The sequence below is a fragment of the Chionomys nivalis genome, chromosome 2 (assembly GCF_950005125.1).
Source record: "Chionomys nivalis chromosome 2, mChiNiv1.1, whole genome shotgun sequence".
Classification (NCBI taxonomy): Eukaryota; Metazoa; Chordata; class Mammalia; order Rodentia; family Cricetidae; genus Chionomys; species Chionomys nivalis.
Genome location: NC_080087.1, coordinates 132885786 through 132907816, shown reverse-complemented (window position 1 = coordinate 132907816; position 22031 = coordinate 132885786). Strand labels below are relative to the sequence as shown.

Sequence of the window (22031 nt, the reverse complement as noted above, 5' to 3'; positions counted from 1 at the left end):
TCTAGTTACTGTAACCTCACCTATTACAGTAGTGCCCTTCCCACCTCAAATACCCACCCTTTTGCTCTTCAAGTTTTCTTTCCATATTTATATCTTATTTTCTTTTTCTGAGGCTCACTAAGTTTAAGCAGAATTGTCTATGTTATGGTGGGGTTTGAAACTACCCACTGGAGTCTAGTGGACTTATCAGCTGATATATAACCAAAGACAATTATTACCCCTCCCCCAGAATCCATTAAAATAGACAGTAATTCAGTAAGAAGAGGTAGGGCCCTGTGCCCCTCTCTGATGGGCTCAATCTTGTCATATTATGATTTTAAATGGAATAAATATTTGAATTATTCCTAGTTAATTAAATGCTAACTGTAGTAATCAGTATATAAGAAGCATAATAAACTACTGACTGAAGCATCATTAGACTTTAGTCTAGAAATTTCTTCCATTTTACTTTTTATAATGTACCACGTGACTTATGTAGGAAGACGACAGTAAGCGTCTATTCTGAGAAGACTCTGCTTCAGGATTCACACTAATGTAGATTCTTTGAAACTTTGTACTGATGAAAATTTACCACATTGTCTCTGTTTGTTTACTAATTATATTGATATTCAAATGCCTTTTCCCAAATCAGAACAGTTTATACAGGTGCTCTTGCCTTATCCAGGACTAAGGAGATCACATCAAACTGACACCAAGCCTTTGGGGAAGGTGGCTTCCTGTGTGACTCTCTTCAGTTGCAGAAATGCTAGACAGAATTTTCAGCTCTCCTTAGTAGTTTAAACGGGACTACATCTTATAAGAAACTGTTAATTAATGCTACCAGACACCGTAATGCAGGTGACCACAGTCATGATCAGTGGAACTGCAGAAGGCTATCAAATTTCTTGTATGCCAAATTCTGTCAGCTCCGCAGAAAAAAAAAGTGCAGAGTAAGCTTGGATGCTCCTTACTCAAGTGTTATTGCAGCTTTAAGTCAGAATGAGTCAGCAGAACTCAGAATTTCTGTGTTAAAGATATTGCAGGTTTTCTTCTTTGGTTGAATTCCAGTTCACCATGCTCTGTCAGCAGTGTGCCTGCATAAAGGATGGTCTTGCCAAGTCTTAGGCTATGTTGAGTACCAGGATGTGGCTAATTTTAGTTTGTTTCAGCTCTTTGAGGTGGAGTTTAAAATTGGTGCTGCAGTGCACTTTGGAGGGCGGCTCTGCTTGCTTACCACTGCACCACCAGGGTTGTCCCAGCTGCTATGGACTCTTAATATTAGCATATCATGACCCCAGCGAAACCTTCCAATCAAAGAAGCGATGCCTGAGAAAGGGTCATATGGGATATCCCAGGGCACTTAGAGTTACAGAGGCAGACCAGAAAATATTTATTACCATTTAACATGAAAGGAATCAGACTGAATACCTCTTGTGGATATCTTTGTTTGAGGAGTTGGGTCTAGGTGGGGATTGGTTGATAGAGCTATAAAATAACTTTAGAAGAGTTGTGACATGCACTGTGCTAATGGTTAACACAGAGTGCTATGGGGGTGGGGCCAAACCCAAGAGGTTTACTCCTCTGTGAGTGCAAGGCCAGGAAGTACGGCCAGGGAAGGAAGAGTTATTAGTTGCAGCCAATAAGATGGCTTCACCCAAAGCAGTGTCTCTTTGCACACAGAAGGCTAGGGATTTCATTCTGAAGACTCATATTGGGAAGAGTTGTCAGCACATGTCGACTCTTGAGCATTCCTGACCATGTGAATAAACTTCTTCATAAACCACATGTGCAAAACTGGTGCATGGCAGCATCCAGAGAATATAGCTTCCCATACAGAGGGTTTAGCATTGTAGTGAGCAAAGTTTACTCTGGATAACTGGCTTCAACTGGTGCCGCGTCTGCCTGCGATAACTACACACAATAGGAAAGGGTGGCAGTAGCCATCGAAAAAGACAGCATCTTATTTTGCATGCAACTAAAAGTTTCAGTTTTGCAGCTAGCCATCTCGCCAAGGAGAGGCAGACCTTTAGGCTGAACGGATGTGAAAATTTATCTAGAAGGGACACTATTGGACACCTACCTTGTTAGACAGGAGATTATCAGCAAGGAGAGCATTGGGAATGGAGAGGAAGAGGGAGAAAGAGAAGATGGAGAAGGGTATCCAGGCATCGGAAGGTCTCAGGTTTGGGGGGTTCAAAAGCAATTCAGAGTAGATTATCTTTTGGGATGAGATATTTATTAGAGGAAGCACGAACACTATAAACAAACAGGTGGGTGTAGTGGATTCTGAAGAGAGTTAAGACCCGCCAGGCTAACAGCGCCCCTTCTTAGAGGTTTCTGAGATGTGGACAGGTCCTCTATGAAGTGGCCTACTGTCAATGCTTGCAGTCAGGTGGTTTCTGAGGCCCAGGAGAACTGGGAAAGGTTAAGTTCTTTAGTTACAATGTGTTTATCATACAGGAAGATCACCTTAACCCCTGATTGTTAAATGTGCTTGCTAAAATTCCTTTGGAGAAGTGAGGATTACAGACACACAGACAGCATGATAGGGTGTCCATCATTTCTTTTACAGCCGATAAAAGGGTAGATAGAGAAAGAGGTCTAGTCCCAGTTTAACAGATCTGTACGCTGAGAAGGCAGGGTCACATGATGTTGTGCATGAAGGGAGAGTTATTGAATTTTACATAAATTACAAGGGTGAGACAGAGGGAGACAATCCTGAAGATCTAAGCCCAGGATTGATCAGCTTGCTGGGGTCTGGAACTCAGGTCCAGATGCTTGTGTCATGGTAAAAACCAGTATTTAGGATATGAGTGTTGAGGACAGTAAGAGGCATATTCAATGGTGGAAGAATGGAAAAGAGGGAACTTCGCTTACAAACTAGTCTTTTGAGTTCCAAGCAGTTGAAGAGTTGTGATGTACTGTACCAAGGGAGACTGAGCTCTTTGACCAGGAATCCACCTGAGAAGAGGTGAAGAGCTTTCAGGGCTGACCTCTTTTGACTCCTTTCAAAGTCTGATATTCCTTGATGTGGAGCTGAAGGAGGAGGAGAGAGATTAGGTGGCTAGATCAAATTAGAATGTTAGAGTTCTGGACAAATCATTTCTCATGGTCAGCTTGTCTGGAGAGCTGAGTATCAGCTCCAAATGTTAAGACAGAAGGAGCAGGAGGAGGAGCAGGAGGAACAACAGTAGGAGGGGCAGCAGGAAGAGGAGCAGGAGGAAGAGGAGCCAGAGAAACAGCAGGAGGAGGATCAGGAGGAGGAGAGGAGAGGACCAGGAGGAGGGGCAGGAGGAGGGGAAGGAGGAAGAGGAGCAGCAGGAGGAGGAAAACAAGCAACTAAACAACAACCACAACAAATTAATGAATGTCGCACACTATGAAGAGAAAGATGCCAAGCCTTTCTCATCACTTCCAATCACCCAAGAAGCATCTACAGGTCCCAGTGGAGAGTTAGCAGCCTTCAAGTCCCTTAAAAAGTAACCCAGGGAACATTGCGGTTATAGTCCACATAACAGAGATGTTACTCATGGCAGATCTATGGAGATTAATAATGTGTCACCCAGCTAGCTGTCTGACATCCAAAGTTAGTGATCTCCATGTTGACCAAAAGCAAGTGAAGCTTGAGTGTTTAAATTTTTTCCTTTGATAAGAAACTCATGGACAATGCAGTATTTGTGTTCAAGTGCTTAGGAACCAGTTTTAAGGCTGTAAAAAAAAAAATCAAGGGCCATAAACAGATGTCTTGTTCTCAGGTGGTGCTAAGAAGCAGGCTGGCGTGGGGTGCCCTTCTAAGATGTCTTCAGTTGGTCAGAATCATTAGAATTTGTTTGGTGGGGATGACAAAGCAGAAAAAAAGCCATAGAAGTGTCTCCACTGGACAGTTTGTGTCTAGAGGGTGGCTGAATGAAGCTGCGGCTGAGAAATGGGAGCTGGCGGAAGTCACCTTGCGAGTCACTTCCATATAATGACAAATATGTCTTTAAAGGAAAGAGGAGAGGGGCTTAGGCTGGAGGTGGGGAGAGGAACTAGGGAAGGAGAAGACAAGAGACTGGGACATAGGAGGAGAATCCGCAGAATAACGATGTTGACGGTTTCAGAACTGAAAGATATGATTGGCATTGTTATGTGCAGTTGAGTGCTCTGGAGAGTTAAGAAGCAAGGAGCATCCTTTGGATTTTCTGGTTGATTTGTCACTGGTGGTTGGAAGAGAGCAGTTTCAGTGGAGCTTGGGTTGTTGTGGGGAGAGGTCACAGGGCAAGGGATGAATGAGAGAACATGACTTGGAGACAATGGCCACTGGACAATCGGCTGGGAGAAAGAGTCAGAATGTATCAGGGTTACTGTAATGATGGAATGAGTTGATTAACTGGAAGATGGAGCTGATGAAGGAGGGGTTAATGACACAGAAGGGATAGTCTATGGAGCGGATCCTTGGATATCATTCTCCATTGCATTGAAAACGTGCTGTGATTCATGTGGCATGCTTTCTGCTGCCCTACAGCTGCTCACTTGTCACTGATTCAGAAAATAACAAAACTTGCAGATGATTGGACTTTTGGATGCTTATATTTCCAAGTCAAGCGATTGGCTCCAAGTCTCCCAGCATGCTTACCTGTTTATTTAAAGGCCCATACCTGTAATCTCAGCACTTGGGGTAGCAGAGGTAGGAGGATCCCCTGCATGTTTAAATCGAGTCTGATAAGCTCTAGGCCAGCTCAGGCGACATAGAAAGACCCTGTAATGAAATAAATGCCTGTCTACTACTGGCCTATACATAGGACAGAGAAAGAAGGATTCTCACTATGTACCAGTGTTCACACATTCTGGTGAGAGTTTTGACAGTGCTCAGGGAGAGCTCTGTTTGAAACCATAGGAACTCCAAAGAAGGTGACTGTAACCTAAAACTGGGGAGCTGCAGGGATGGAACGTGGAGAGTAGAAGGCTGCTTTATCAATAGCCAGGTGAGCTGAGAGAAGTGGCTCAGATTGGGCCAGGCGGGCAATGCCGAGAGCTGTGGTGGACTAGCAGGCATGGGAGAGGAAAGATGGTGTGGGCTTCAGAGTAGCACACAAGCCGCGTGGCAGCATTCTCCCGTGCGTAGGCCATCACCCTGACTGGTTCCTCTTTTCCTGGGGGTGCGGTGTGGGTTCACGGTGAGGAGATGTGTAGGGGTATGGTGCATGAATACAAGGATGCAGATGACTCCAGCAGGCTCAGGGTCTCTGTGTGGATGGGGATGGCCCCAGCAAAGAGTTGAGTGAGTAGAAAAGGCAGGACTTAAAAAAAATATAGTGTCTCTATGCTGTATCCAGGAAGGTGGTTTTGGATTTGTTGAGATATTTGGTTGAATTTTCTGGGACTCAGGGGTGTTCAAGATGAAGGTCTAGAAAACGCAGATTTACAGAAACATATGCACACAGTAATTTGCTCATTAAAGGCAGTTCATGCTGTACTCTTGAAAGAAGAAAACAGCCATGCTAAAATAGTTTGAGTTAGGTTAAATAAGGAACCCGACTTTCATGCTGACTGACATAGTTAATTCATTCTTCAGCTAGTCAGCACATCGAGCATCTAGTTTGTGGAGATGCTGTGCTGAGCAGCATAGGGAATTCAAAGTCAGAGGGTTCCCCCCCTTTCCAAGAGCCCACAGTTAGAAGAAAAAAGAAAATAATCCAAGATAGAGAAATGAAATTAATGTGTACACAGATGATATTAAAACATGATGGATCGGGGAAGGACGCACCAGTTGATTCTCCAATTCCACATGGTCAGCCTGGAGAGCATGAATACAAGTAACATCATACAGATCGAGCAGGTTGTATTTAGCACACATAACAGCAGTTAAAGAAAAAGAGGTCATAAATTTGAAAGAGAGTAAGGGAGTGGGTAAATGGGAGGTTTGGAGAAAGAAAAGGGGGAAACAATGTAACCATAATCTCAAGAAGTAAAAAAAAAACTCAAGAAGTGTGTATGTATATACACTATATATATATCGATTAAACTCGTGATGGAGCGTGACTGTGACACCTCGGTGCTGAGAGCAGGGCCTCAGTGAGTGGGGCTGACTGACTCCTAGAGGGTGCTGCTTACAGCAGGGATCCCTGCTACTGGTGAGGCGAGGCTGGGGAGAAAAGTCTACCAACCCGAGGAAGCTTGCTTTCTCCACCAACTGAAGGCGGTCCCCTGGAGGATCTCGGGGGCTCTGCACTCTCAGATCCCCCCTGTCAGTTACCTAATGGAGATCACCTACTGCGCAGGCAGTTGTTGGCTGCAGGCTGCTTCTGGGGAAGTCAGTCTGCGCTTCCTCCCAGGTAGGGCAAACGCTCTTAGGCCATCCTCAAGTATTCTGCCCCTGTGAACTGTGTGGTGAGTGGTCACGACTCTAGTCAGGGCACACTAGGCTCCTCCCCCAAACAGCTGAGGATTTCAAAGGATGCCTTCCTTCCACACACTAACTCCTGGGGTTGCAGGTGGAGTGCTAAGGCTGGTGAGCCCCTTCCTTAGAGAGATGTGAAGCCACTAAACAGCAGACCTTCTGGGTCGTTCTTCACTCTAAAGGGGACTTTCGGGTTTGTTCTGATTAATGTAGTTTTTAATTCTGCAGATTTTTTTTTTTTTTTTGGTTTTTCGAGACAGGGTTTCTCTGTGGTTTTGGAGCCTGTCCTGGAACTAGCTCTTGTAGACCAAGCTGGTCTCGAACTCACAGAGATCCGCCTGCCTCTGCCTCCCGAGTGCTGGGATTAAAGGCGTGCGCCACCACCGCCCGGCCCAATTCTGCAGATTTTGAGGCTTGTACTTTGTTTTGGTTTAGAAGAAAAAGCATGTAAAGAAGAAACAGGCTTCCTACCTCGTTTTGCTTCTGTGAATGAATAGGATCAGATACGATTGGTCATGGACTAAGGATGGTAGCAAGCAGACTGACTTGATCACAGCCCCAGGCTGTAGTGTTGTCCAGGTCTTGAATTCTGGACTTATTGACTCCTGCTCTAAGATGGCCGCTTTGTGTCAGTGCCCCCTTCCTCTCCTTTCTCTCAGCGCATTAGTTTCACTTCTGACTTCCTCTCTCACCTTTGAGAGAGCTCAGGAAGTTTGGAATCTCGACTTTCCACCTGAGCCCTGCGGCTGAGGTTACAGGGCTTTCGTCTGTAGAAGTTAGAGTAGCTGGTGTTCACAGTGTACGGAATCTGTGTCAGGATGCTGTGCCTTTAGATGTTGCTACTTAGGGCAAATGCTTTCTTTCCTAAGATCAAGGGGTCAGCAGAAGGAGGCTTCTGTGATATACTAACTAACAAGGGTTAGACTATCACCTAGGCCCTTTACACACACTGCATTTAAACGCCTTTCACACCCTTTATAGTTGATATGTTCATCTCTTCTGCTGCTGGGCAGCCTGAGACATGGTGAGTCCCTGCAGTTTGGAATTACAGCCTGACGTCTGACGGAGTCTCTTCTGCGATAGTTTCGTGATTACAGCTCTGAGCTGTTAATCTCCTAGTGAGCCAGGCATGGTTCTCATGATTTCAGATGTCCATGTTGACTGAGGAGAAAAGAACAAAACAATCTTGATCAGCTTTTAACAATATAAAGTACATGCACAAGGCTCCAGCTGCTTTTAAAACAGTCCCATGCATTGAGCTTGGCCATCTGTCAGGAACTGACTTCTGTCTCTCGCCTATAAATTAAAATGCAAAAGCAATGCAAAATCTTCGTGAACTTCAGTGCCTCACCACGTAGGTTGGAGCAAGGTCTTTTAGAAGGTAATCAGTCAAAACACAGTCTTTTGGGGACCCCCAAATTCAGTGTGACAGGTTTCCTCATAAGACCAAGAAATCTGAGAGGCCATGAATGTGCACAAAGGTCAGGAGACGGTGACGAGGCAGGCAGAGGCTTGCAGAGTTTCATCAACCCTGCCCACATCTTGTTTTTGGGTTCCCAAGACTGGGGAAATAAGTTCTTTTGTTCGTTTGTGTAAGCTATCATCCTGGCATGTCACCTGTGGTTCCTCAGTCTACAGACCCATCCTGATTCACTTCAGCCCAGGATATAGCGGCAGTGCTGTTGGTAGCAAGGGAATCTGCCTCGTACCTCTGCTTAGCCGACTGCATTTCCACACACTGGCTTGAGACTGGGCTCTTTTGCAGTTACATATTTTAGGAAGACTTGAATTATTTTGGTAAATTCAGAAAAAAAAGAGTTTCTGTAGTAGTAGGGAATCTTAAGGAGCAGTTTCCAGGGAAATAAATCCTGGATGGATGCTGCCACATGTGATATGATACAGATTAATTGTATGCTCACTGCCTGGAATCGCTATGGAAAGCTTTCTCCTGTCAGGGGGAAGGGGTTGCTAAGGGGTTTCGCCCCTTTAGACCTTCTCTCCTGTTTAGTTTTGAACATTTTGATTCCAGGAGTCCAGTTAGCTCTGATGTTTGCCATGTTTTCTCTGACCAGATAAGAACTTAGCAGGTCTTGGGGCTGGAGAGATGGATCAGTGATTAAGAGCATTGGCTGTTCTTACAGAGGACCTGGGTTCAATTCCCAGCACCCACATGGCAGCTTACAATTGCCTGTAACTCTACCTCCAGGGATCTGACTCCCTTGCACGGCGTACATGCAGACAAAATACCAATGCACATAAAGTAAAAATAAATAAATCATAAAATAATAACCATTTTTTTTAAAAAGAACTTAGCAGGTCTCACCCTGGACATTTCTGTCTGGAGAGCTAAGCCCGTGTTGGATGGTTTCGATATTATGTGCTTCTGATGAGTCATCGTTGTGTTGTTGGATCAGGTGAAAAAAACCTTTAAGTTAAGAAAAATACTCCCCAAATTTTAGCAGGCTCCTGTTTTAGGTATTTACAGTGTTTATCCCATCTATTTAAAAATGCCCCGAGAGTAGCTTTCACAATTAAACGCAATGACAGCAGCGACATGTCTTTAATCCCTACACTCGGCAGAGGCCATACGAAGCAGATGCCTATGAGTTTGGGGGGGTCAGCCTGATCTATATAGAGAGATACATGCCAGCCAGAGTTACATGACAGAGGGACCCTGTCTCCAAAAAACAACAATCCAAACATAGGTATTTCTCTCCCCACCCTCTCTTCTTGGGATTCCCAGGCTTGAACCAGGGCTTTGTGCGTGTAAGTCAAGTGCTGTTCCTCTGATCTGTGTATTGATTCTTGATTTCCACAGCAGACTAGATAGACAGAGAGATTAGCTAATGCTTGCCTTCTACTTAAAGTAAGAAGCCGTTCGGTCCCAGTTCTTGCTGCCTGTTGATAACATTTGTCAGGGATGAATGATGAAGGCCAGGAAGACCAGAATCGCCACAGGAGCTAGCTTTAGAGTGGCCTTGAACAAGAACCCGGTGGCCACCGCAGAGAAGAAACATGGCAGCCAAGAATTCATATCAGAATCAAAAGAATCTAATTGCCAGTGTAATCTCTGGGCACTTGTTATTCAATACAGGATATAAAATACAAACCTAGGGAACCAGGAAGCTATTTCTTGATTGCTAGATAAAAAGAGACCCCATGCAGGCAACCAGCCTGGTGCGAAATACGGCCAAATAAATCAGGACTTTATCCTTCCTTCAGAGCACATACTGGTTTCATACATAAAGATTCTAGCAGAAGTTAGTCATGACAAAATAGCAAAGAGCCCAGAGGGTCTGGGCAAGTAGCCATTGGGGATGAGCTAATTGCAGAAGTGACTGAAGCTAGATCTTAATTTTCTGACAATTAGTTGAGAAAAGCAATATCTTGGATTGTATAATTTTCACTGTCTGATAAGAGTAGTTCGTCTGTCTGTTTACAGATAAAAATACTTTTCTGCCAAGGAAATATTTCCCTTTGGTCTGGTACAGTGAGACATTTTTTAGTATTATGGTTAATAGGGATAACCATCATTTTGCAAAGGAACAGCAATAATACTTAAATGGGCTTCTCATTTTGACCTTCTGTATGAACCAAGTACCCAATGCTCTTTCTTTCTTTTATTTTTTATTTATTTATTTATTAAAGATTTCTGCCTTCTCCCCGCCACCACCTCCCATTTCCCTCCCCCTCCCCCATCAAGTCCCCCTCCCTCATCATCCCTAAGAGTAATCCGGGTTCCCTGCCCTGTGGGAAGTCCAAGGACCACCCACCTCCATCCACATCTAGTAAGGTGAGGGTCTGAAAAAGCATGGGATAAAACCGGACAATGAGGACTACTGAGAACTCAAGAACAATGGCAATCGGTTTTTGATCCTACTGCACGTTCTGGCTTTGTGGGAGCCTAGGCAGTTTGTATGCTCACCTTACTAGACCCAATGCTCTTTCTAACCTCATTGAAATGTCCAATAAATTTGTACTGATGGAAGGAAGCCTTTCGTAAACCATTCCAAGTACTTTTATTTCATGATGTTTCTTGTGTGTCTGCTAAGAGCCAGACAGTGTTAAGATTGCGAGAGGGGGCTCTTCTCCCCATGATGCTTACGGGGTGGTGGAGGGAAAAGGTAAGTCCCCAGGAACTTAACAAAAGCTTTCCAAGTGCTCTAGTAAAGAATGCAGGATGCTTTTACTCACATAAGAAGGACATGAGTTACACTAAGTATGGAGTGGATTCATGGAAATCAATGTTTCAAATTACACCTGAAGCTTATTTTAGGAGTTGTCCAGGTAGAGATTTGAAAGTAGAAACCTGGAGGTTTGGAGTAAGAGAAAATGAAGGTCAAGGAGATCAGCAAACATACAGAACTGCTAATGGCAGCTGTTAGCAGAAACCCAGGACTTTCTGATATCAAAACCTCCAAGAGTTGAGACATCACCTAAGTTCACGTATAAAGCTATTTCAACATACTGCAACATATTGCAGAACGATGGAAATACATTCCTATGGTTCTGGAGTTGGAGAAGTCCGAGCCCAAGGGCAAGAAGATTTGAATCTGGTGAAGGACACCTGCTTCGGGATGTCGCTGCAGCCACTCAGGGTAGGAGGACAAAATCTGTCCTCACAACTGGGGAAGAGAGGGAGGTTGAGGCAGTTCTCTGAAGCCTGTCTTGTAAGAGCACTAATCCCATTTCATGTGAGCGGAGCCCTCATGGCCTTGTCATTGTCCCAGTGTCCACCTCTTCACAACATCACCTGTAGGCTAACTTCCAGTTTGAGGACACATGCCAGATACGTTTGAAAAGCCCTGTAGACGAACCGTAGAGAAATGAAACAATATGGAACTTGTCTTTTCATGTCGGCTTGTTTTTATAATCCCTATTTCATGAATAAATCTGCCCTAAACAATGATTTATTAAACTTTCCTCTTCTGTATGGATTTATATAATGTCACAGCTTGATAATCAAAAAAACGACTCATTAAGAACCTTGGTGGTTGTTTGATGCCACTAAATATTGCGTTACTTTTAGAACCATTTTTCTTTCAGTGATTCACAGGCAATATTCACCACAGAAAGTCATTTCTCTGCTCTTCTCAAATTAATTATAAATTAGAAGCACCAATATTAGAATCCTAACAACAGCCTGTTGTGATGTGTTTATCAAAATGCACTTTTCGGAAATGTCACTCCTAATTCATCTTCCCTGGTAACGTCCTTGTGCTTCAGCGTTCAAATTGTTTTAAAAGAAAACAACTTATAAAGGCTTAATTTTTTTTCAGCAAAAAACTTTCAAGTTTAATTTAATTAAAATTATATTTACCTTTTTGGAAAGAAGTGCCGTTCAAATAAGAGGCTAAAAATTCCTGACACACCATGCAGTATACATTTTCTTTCTTTCTTGTTTGTCTTCTTACAAAGCTTTCCTCCTCTTTCTCCTCCTCCACCTTCTTTTGGTTTTTAGAGACAAGGTTTGCCTCAGCTGTTCTTAGCTGTCCTGGAACTTGCTCTGTAGACCAGGCTGGCCTCAGACTTACAGAGATTTGTCTGCCTCTGCCTTCCAAGGAACTACCACCTGACTTGTGACTAGAGGATTCCAGAAGGACCAACTAGATCTCTTACAATTCCTTGAGAGTTCTGTTTTTTTTAAATTCCTTCCAGTTTTATTGAGATGTAATTAACAAAGCTATATTTTAAAAAGAAATACATACAGTGTGTTGTTTTGATATGTGAGGTCACCACGATACTCAAGCTAACAGACATACTATTTGCTCCATCATGATTATCTTCTCCTGTTCCTTCTTTCCTCCTTCTCCTCTTTCTTCTCCCATCTCCTCCTCCTCCCTCCTCCTCCTCTTCTTGCACTCATTTTTTAGATGTGAAAATGTGCAAAAATCTCCCTCTTACAAACCCAAGCACACAGCATAGCACCACCATGCTGTTGCCTGTGACCGCTCAGCCACCATGCTGTCCATCATATTCCTAGAAACTCTTCATCTTGATTTGATGGAGGAAGGTCATTGGTTAAAAAATAAAGAAACTGCTTGGCCCTCATAGGTTAGAACATAGGTGGGTGGAGTAAACAGAACAGAATGCTGGGAGGAAGAGGAAGTGAGCTCAGATGCAGGGCAGCTCCTCTCAGAGACAGATGCCATGCTTCTGCTCTCTGGGGCAGATGCGATGAAGCTCCGACTCAGGATGGATGTAGGCTAGAATCTTCCCGGTAAGCGCATCTTGGGGTGCTACACACATTATTAGAAATGGGCTAGTCCAGGTGCAAGAGTTAGCCGAAAAGAGGCTAGATATAATGGGCCAAGCAGTGTTTAAAAGAATACAGTTTGTGTGTTATTATTTCGGGGCATAAGCTAGCCAGGCGACCAGGAGCTAGGGCGGCAGGAACACAGCCCGCAGCTCCTTCAACATTGATTAACTGACCTTCCTTCCTCTCTTCTTCCCTATTCAACGAGGAGGGATTTTGCAGAGATCTAACAGTATCAGGGGCTCCTGCCTATTGATGCTGTTTTCCCACCATGCTTGTATTAGGAACGTGCTCCAGTCTTTAAAAATATTCAGACAGTGGTACAGTGGTTTAGGAGGTCTTTGGTTGTTCTTCCCACCCACCTCCCTTCCGCCCATTTTCTATACGGTGTTTGCCTATAGAGGACAAGAATGAGACTAAGTTCTAAGGAGTCCACCGTTTAGGATCAGGGAAAGGAGGGGTCTGTTACATCCTTGAGGGTGAGTAACTCAAGGATGACTAGGTGCTCAGTGCTTTTGGATATGAAGCAGGGAAACAATTCTTTCTGAGCACCCATGCATTTTTGCCAGATGAGTCACCAACCTGCAGTGTTTACCAGCTGCAGGAGCGACGAGCTGTTACTATGCTTCACATCCTTTATGTTAACGGATGTCTCTCCCAGATGCATCTTCAGCAGTGTTTTATGGGCTGCAGAAAGAAGTCTTGATATTTCAGTGGGGATTAGAAAAGCACCCAAGCCTCGTTAGCTTTGTTCCTGTGACGTCATTAGTGCTGTCTAATGCGGATGTTGAGAGACAACAGCACTCTCCAGAGTTAATAACCTCTCCACTCTTCTAGCTTAGCACTGCTGGATTCTGTGTGTGCTTTTGAGTTAGTCAACCAAAAGAGCAAACTACAAGAAATGATTAGATATCCCTTGTAATAAAGGCAGTTTGAGGCAAGGTTTGCAGCTCTGTGGATTCAAGGCAGGAAACCGTTTTATACCCAGCACCGTAAACAAAACACTTGTTTGGCACTTCCCCTGTTTTGAATGTATGCCCCTCCCACACCTCCTCAAGTAGAAGTTGGCATATCCATACTATGGAAGAAAACATGAGTCTAGCTTGTCTTTTGAGAGTTGCATTTTAATCATAGCATATTCCCTACCTGGTGGTTTTCTAAATTTAAACCTGGCTATGTAGTTTCCTTTTTAGTGGACTTGTTTCTGAGTGAAGGAAGGCTGTCACACGAACTGATACTGCTTGTTGGAGTTGGCCCAGTGTGTCACTTTGAAATCTCTACTTCAAAGGTGGAGGGGTTTACAAAGGCTCCCGGGATGAGGCAAAGACCCTTCATTAAGACCCATAAATGAGAATACTAATGCTCCCATCTGTGCACTTCCTGTCTCTAAGGATAACTTGCATTTTTTTCTATTGATTTCTTTTTGTCACGAGAAACTGGGATTGAACTCTTAAAAGCTTCACAGGTTTGCTCCCCATTTGAGGTAGTCCCTTCTTGTTCCTGCTGAGGATACCCTGGGCCTGACAAAATTGATTCTTAGACCAGGCTGGCAGGTCCTTATTTCCTGAATATATATATATCTTGTTCCTTTTTCTTGTACCTAAAAGCCACCCACTCCCGGACACTGAACACTAGTGTACTTTAACCACTTACCCGTACCTTTTGGAAAATGGTCTCTGAGATTGCTATTGTCCCCAAGAAAATAGCCAAAATTTTGTTCATATGTTCAGCCAGGGTACAAAGAGTACAGGGCCTTTTCCAAGAAGAAGAGAAAGTTTCAGAAAGAATTTTTCTAATACAGGAGAAGCGCACATCTCTAGTCTAAGTTCCTATTTATAGTCCTTCCCTGCTGTGCTCAGTGTGGTCGAGCAGCAGGCACTTTTGTCGGGCACAAAAGGGCATTTTGAAGTCCTTAAGAACTTTCCGAAAGGTGAAAGCCATCTCAAGTTGTCTCCTCCAGTGTGCTTTCTCGGTGTTCTGCTGATGAGATAGACTCGGTGCCGTCGATCCTAGAGGAGCATTCGGAGGCCTGCAGCGAGGGAAGCTGAAAGTAATCTACAGGGAACCAAACGCACTACCCTGAAGGAAGGAATATTAACGTTCTGTTTAAGATTAAGGCACGGCAGCTGAAATGCTGCTTTAACTTCTTCTGTAGATAGAATATTAGGCTTGCTGCTAAAAATTAATCTGCCCCTGATCTGATTGTATTGGGAAGAAAGTGATCAAAGCATAGTGCCTTTTCCTTTGTCTTAAATGACGGAGCTGTATAGAAGCCATTAGTGTGAAGTCCTGTACTTTTTGATATTTATTATTTGCTAATTCTCTTTAGCATGTCTAACATGCAGCTAATTCAAAACAAGTTACCCCTTGGTGACTTTCAGACTTCACCTGGGAAGCTGGAAAACCTAACAGATCACTGCAGTGATTTCCTCCCACGTTAACCGCCAGCCAACAGAAACTTCTCTCCATTTAGGTACTAAAAAGAATTTTCTAGGCTGGTGAGATGGCTCAGCTTGGAAAGGCACTTGCCGTGGAAGCCTGGTGACCTGGTTTCGATCTCTAGAAGCCACATAAATGTAGAAGGAGAAAAGCAGCTTCATAAAGCTGTCCTGGGACCTTCTTATGCATGTCATGACAAGCACGGCCCCTTTACCCCTAAATAGTTGTCTTCCACCTTTTCTGTGATTCTGACATACTGTTTATTAAATCTTTAGTCTATGACACTAATATTGGAGGTTAAAAAAAAATCAGTGTTTTCTCATTGATTTTGAAGAACAAGGAAACCTAACACTTAATAGAAGGATATTTGAGATAATAGCTTATGTCAGCCTGGATTTCCAATGAACACCAGGTTCAGAAGGCTGCAGTCAATGTTCGCATTCATAGCATGCAATGTCGTTGGTTGGAGCAAGACCCGAGTATTTTGTTTTTCTTTAATATTTTTTCTTATCTATTTCCTTCTACCTTCCTTCTTTTTCCTATCTTATTTGTGAATGTGTTTTATACAATCTTTTATTTGTGTATGTTCTTCTAAAATGTAAATTATAGTTTCATAGGTCTTCCCATAAAGGATGTTTTCTGTAGATATCTCTTCGACATGGTATTTGAAGATCAGTGTCTGTAACTGTGTCTAACTGCAACAGTGGATCTGGTGGAGTAAATCCAATATCCAGTCATTCACCCACGAGAGAAATCTAGATTCTCTTTGGCTCTGTGCATCCATATGCCTTATTCTAGTGAGTCAGTGTAAACAGCCCACAGTTCTGTGTGAGAGCCCCTCTAATGTATCCCCAGCCTTGCTGTAGTATTGTGGGTCTATCCTCCAGACAGCCTACTCTTGTCTGTCCCTGAGTAGAGCACCGTGCTCCACAGAGCATTGAAATCCCTACTCTTGTTGAGAACTCTATTGACTATTTTTAGTGGGCAGTACTTTCAGGAACAGAAGATTAAACCTTCTGAGAAACACCATCTTTAGTATAAATTAGTTCTCACAGGACTGTGTTAATTTGTTTAGGCCACTGTGGTTTTTATGGGAATGGAGTTTTACTCTTTCAGCAACTGTGTTGTCCAGTGTTACCATCATGTTAGTTTGAATATTTATTCAGCGTTAAGCACTGGATTCGTATGTATTCAAAGCCATGTGTCACACCACCAGTCAAGAGCCCCCTTGGTGTAGAACATAGGTCATAAGATTGAAGGAGCGATGTTTACAGCTGACAGTTGGGAAAGTGTCTGTGTGGAAATCAGGTGAGAGGGTGCGCAAAGTGGAAAAGGAGGAAAGAAAGGATCGGCCACCGCATGTGAGGCGGAGCCGCGATGCGGCTGTGATGACTAAGCTGACCGTTCGTTGCACCGGAAAGTATGTTTTTGATTGGTCACAAAGCATTTTGCTATATTTCCCGATTCTGTCATTTGGATAAACCTATGGGACCAGTCTGAGTCTCAGTTCATTGAACTGTTAGCTGCGATTGGGGGCTGGCGGGGAGCACTGTGTGACAGGGACCGTGCTTATACCAAGCACTCAACGGCTCCGTTCCTTTGTCAAAGTACACTGTTAAGCCCTGGCTGGGCCTCAGAGTCATTCTGCAGTTAGTCTTCCACAGCCTGGGCCTAGTCTTGTCTCTTTGGTTTAAAATAGGCAGCCACTTCTTTTTGTTTAGTTTTGTTATTCATAGAAGTACTTAATTGACTATATTGTCATAGTCTATTTTAAAAAAATCTTCTTAAAATTTCTAGCTTCAGAGGCAGGCAGATCTCCATGAGTTCAAGGCCAGCCTGGTCTACAAGAGCTAGTTCCAGGACATGCACCAAAGCCACAGAGGAACACTGTTTCGAAAAACCAAAACCAACCAACCAACCAACCAACCAAACAAACAAACAAACAAACAAACAAAAATTACCAGTTTCACTTACACAATTGTGTAGGCGTGACTATGTAAATTTTGACCTGTATTTTCCCCACCACCTAAAACATCTAAAGAACCGTTTTTAAGCCCCTGTATTGTGAAACCTCATTCACACAGGATTGCTGTGGAATGAGTTCTCTACATTACACAGTGTTTCCGAATAACAGTATCTAGCCCTTAATTTGTTAGACTTTGAATTTTTATAAAAATTTATGTATTTTATTATTTCTTTCCTGAGAGTTTTCTTTGCTCATTTGTCTTTATACCACATGCGTGCCCATGGAGGTCAGAAAAAAAGCATCAGATCCCTTGGGATTGGATTTACAGATGATTGTGAGCTGCTACATGGTGCTGGGAATCAAACTTGTGTCTTCTGTAACAGCAGCAAGTGCTTTTAGCACGGAGACACCTTTCCAGCCCCCAAATGTTAGAAAAGTCATTATTGATAAAAAAGAATTCTTCAAAATCTGTCAGTTAGCTTCTGTGCCTCGCTCAGATGGACTGGCGCAGCCGCGATGTCCCCTTCTGAGGGTTCAGCCGCTGCCGCTCCTGTTTGATCAGCCATGCAATGAGTTCGTGGCCCCTATTTTGCTGTCAACTGCCACTCGTGTCAGTTTGTGCGCCATTGTAGCCGCCTCGACGGGTTACTCTGTCTAGGGTGTGTAACCCGCCTGGCTGGTCAGTTATTCCAGGGTCACGGAGAGGCACCACCTGAAAGGCATAGGCTGATAAGCAGGAAGGAGGCTAAGCTTATTTGTCAAAGCCTCCCTTTATTAGAGTCATGGTTACAGCTTATATAGCCCCTGGATGAGTAGCTTAGGGGGCTGGGGCACGGGGTCTTGCCACGTGGTCCACGCCCCTCACGTCCAAGAGGTTACAATGGGTCAGGTCAAGATTCCTTGGTCGGGAAGTCACAAGGTGACACACCTAGTTCTCTAGATAGTTTGGAATGTGAGGCAGGTTCCGTTAACAGATAACTCTCTATTAACAGTTAATTTGGGTGTGAGATAGGCTTGGTCAATAAGACTATTCTCAATACAATTGGAAAGTGAAGCCCTCTGTAAAAACTCCTCACGGTGCTTCCTGTAAATTTTGGGGGGACACGGCTCCTGACATGCCATTTCAGCCGGGTTCTTAATAATCTGTCTTCTGCTTGACGTGTTTTAGAATAAGAACTAACTGAAATTGTTCACATTTTATGTAAGTCAGGAATTAGCAGCGTTAAAGACTTGATGTCTCTCTGGTTCAGATATTAAGCAAGCTCTCTCCCTTTAGAGACTGGAGAAATGGTTAGCAGACAAGAACTCTTCCAGATGACCGTGGTTCAGCTCCTAGCATCTAACATGGTGGTTCTCAATGGGCTGTAACTTCAGTTCCAAGGAATACGACACTCCTGGGGGCATCAGGCACACATGTGTGTCACTGCCCCCCCCCCACATATAGGCAGAACACTCACGCTCATAAAATAAAAATAAATAAATCTTTATAAAAAGGGAGATGCTGCACCATTAACGGAGTCTTTGAAGCTTGATTCTTTATGTGTTGTGTTGTGAATGCTGGTCTTTTTCCAGGATGCTCCAGAGTAACAGAAATCTAAGGCTGCCTACATAGAGGGGTTTCTTTTATTCTAGAAATGTGGCTATTGACTTGACAAGCAACTTGTAGCATCGCGGAACTTGTCCGATTCTGTCACTTATAGATTGTTCTGGCTTAAATTAGGAAGCGACTCTGCGAAGGCTCCTTTACTGAAGGCTTGGTTCCCAGGCGAGGGCATTGTGGGAGGCAGGTAGATCACAAGGGCACCAATTTACCAAATAGTACAGGGAAAGGACTGGCTGGAAGAAGTTGTCTTTGAAGAATTCTTCCTTGCTCCTCTCCCATCCCCTCACCTCCTCTCCCGTCTTCCCCTCTCCTTTCCTCTCTCCTTTTCCCTTCATCTATCTCCTGCCTTCCCCTCCCTCCCCTCCTCTCCTTCCTCCTTTCCCTTCCCCTCATCTTTCCTCCCTCCCCTGTACTCCCCTCCCTCCCCTTCCTCCCCTTCTCTCCTTCCTCCTTTCTCTTCCCCCTCCCCTTCCTTACTTACTTCTATGTACTTCTCTTCTTCCCCCTCCTGCTTTTTGCCTCTCTCTTTCTTTTTTGCATCTTTCATTCTCTCTCTTGTCTCTGCTTCATTTTGTTCCCCTATCTGCCCTTCCACCTTTTTCTTCCCCCCTCTGCACCCCCAGCCCTCCTCTTTCCATCCTGGTTGCCATGATGCACACCGTTTACCTCTCACACCCTGCTGCCACTATGTGTCTGCTTTACCATAGACCCACAGCAGTTGAGCCAGTCTTCTGTGGACTAAAATTCTTGAGTCAGAATGTATGTCTTTCTTTCTTTAAGCCATTGATCTCAGGCATTTCATCAAAGGGACAGAAAAGTTAACTAGCTCTGAAATGTCACCTCCCTAAGATGTGCTGGGGCCTGGAATGGAGGACTCTGGAGTTCCAGCTTCCAGCAGCTCTCACCTCCTCTTGTTATGTGGAGAGTGTCGCTAGCATGGCCCTTCTGTATGTTAGTTACCAATTATGCACATAGAATTAATAAACTGTGTGGTGTGTGTCTAAATATGTCAGAATATTTAGATAGTAGAGATTAAATAGAAAGAAGACCAGGTGTGTAAGAACTCTGATGAGGAATCTGAGACTGAAAATTTAAGATGGGAAGATTGAAGTACCTGATCTCATTCCCATAAAGTCTCCTTTCCCAAGTGGTGGAGGTAGGCGGCTTGCAGTACAAGAGGGGACTGTCAGGAGTTGGGGAAATGACTCAGGGAGTAAAGTGACTGTTATACAAGTTTGAGGACCTGAGTTCGATACCAACGTTAAGTGCTGTCCTTTTGTACACATCTGTGATCTTAGTGTTTCCGAGTGGAGAAGGATGGAGACGGGTGGATAACCAGAGTCTGGCCAGCCAGTCCAGCAACTGGGAAATGCTGAGCTAAGGAAGAGACCCTGTCTCAAAAGATAAGGCAGGAAGCAATAGAAGATACCCGATCCTGATACCTGACCACATACACTCACACAAGCACACATGTACAAACATGAACACACACATACACACTCATACACAGAGAAGAAAGAAGGGACTATCAAAATTACTGATTAATGAGTGCAAACTAGAGTTTGCAACAATAAGACTTTAATCTGATTTATATCTCTTGGATTAGCAGCAAAATGATGTAAATCTCAACTCAGGTAGACTGCCGTGCTGGAACTTGGAATTCCGAAAAAAAAATAACAGCAGTGATGTGACCTACTGATCATGTCCAGTGCTCTCTGCCGTGCCCAAGTGCCTTGTATGATGTAAGTCTTTGGTCCTCACAGTATGCAAAGATGAGTTACTATTATTAGTCCTGTTTACAAACAATGGGTCCGAGGCGTGGAGGAACTGAGGCCTCACAGTGAAGCTTATGTGTCTCGCAGCCTTGAAATTTGTATACCTCGGAGCTCCAGTGCTCTCTCAGCTCTCTGAAAAGGCAGTTCGGTCTAGCTTCGCGTACACAGGATAGCCGGATGCCAGGGGCGGAGGGAAGCATTGATGGGCGGCTGAAAGGTCCAGCTTTCCTTTATAAAATGCTTCTTACAGTAAGAAGAGTCATATTTAGAGCAGAAAGTGTATCTCGTCTGTGTGACCCCAGCAATCAGGAGGCAGAGGCACGAATTCACATTCCAGGTCTGCCTAGACTACACAGTGAGACCCTGTTCTACCCCATCTCAAAGAAAAGAAGACTCCATACAAGATGGCGTCAGTTCTCTGCCCTTAAATTCCTATATGCCTTTCATACCACTGGGCTCCATGAAATTTCTTACCAAGTCTCTGGACAAAGCCTTTGTTTTCTCTCCTCAATGACATCTCTCTTACCAAGAGGCAGGCTTCTTCAACAGAGGCACCCTTTGTCACAAGGGAAAGTTCTGCAGAGTAACTCATTAGCCTTTGAGATAGGGTGGGGAACCAAGCGGGAAGAGCGTGCACAGAGTAGCATATGAAATGAAAGTGCGCTAGTGGCCTCTGTCTCAAGCATTGCTGAGCAGCTGGGCCTTTTCTATTTTGAGAGCACAATTTAGGAGTCATTCTCCAGGGTTACCCCACCCACCCACAATACAACCCCTCATGCACCCCAATACTCCTAAACTCCCATACTCTGGCCTTTGCTGGTGGAAGCATTCCTTAGTTATAGGCTGAAGTCTGTATTTGCATGGGAATGCTGACACGTGACCTTCAGTTAGCTTTCCCCTTGATGGGTTGCAAATGTGGTCCTACTGTGTGCATGGGACTCACTGCGTGGAGGATAAAGCCTCCTGTGCTGTTACCATTCGAGGAACTTTCTTAACCTCATTCGTGTTCACCAAAGAACCTTATTCTTAAACTGGTGTCAAGTTAGCATGTCCTTTAGCTTCCCGTAACTAGAATGAGAAAAATTCTGCTTTCCAATTAACCATTCTTTTGTTTTGACATTGAACAGCAGGTGTTTGTCGAAATTCATGGTTGCGGTTGCGTAAACTCAAAAGTATAAATGAAAAGGAGTGGAAAGTTTGAGATCATTTAAAAACTGTGAAAAGGTGATCAGAGGATCTGAAAGACGCGGTGGGATCAGATTGTACCTTATCTTGCGGTAGGAGGCGGCTCGCACCTATTTTTAGTTCTCTTGTCTTTCAACATTCACACTCCAAGAACTAAATGAAAGGCTATTTTCCCGACTCTAATAATGTGAATTTAAAGTGTTGCCTGTGGATAAAGTCACAGCATTTTGTAACACAGGACGAACCCAAAGCCTGACTGGAGGACTTACGGCATTGCTGTTGGTTTCCCGTTGCCTCATTCACAAGTGGACTCTTTTAAAGGAAAGTTGTCTGATGGTCCAGGGCTCAGTATTTCCAGGTCGTAATTTGATGCTTGTGTTTGGTCTCACGAATATAAAAGTTGTAAACATGTAAGCCGCCTTTTTGGGGTGACTTCACTGTCCTAGCCA

The 22031-nt window shown here is 44.0% G+C and overlaps 1 protein-coding gene across 3 annotated transcripts in view; it reads left to right on the top strand.

The window, feature by feature from the left end:
* Adam23 (ADAM metallopeptidase domain 23) overlaps nucleotides 1-22031 on the top strand; it is a 158845-nt gene that overhangs the window by 32273 nt on the left and 104541 nt on the right. The gene's annotated exons all lie outside the window — the stretch shown is intronic.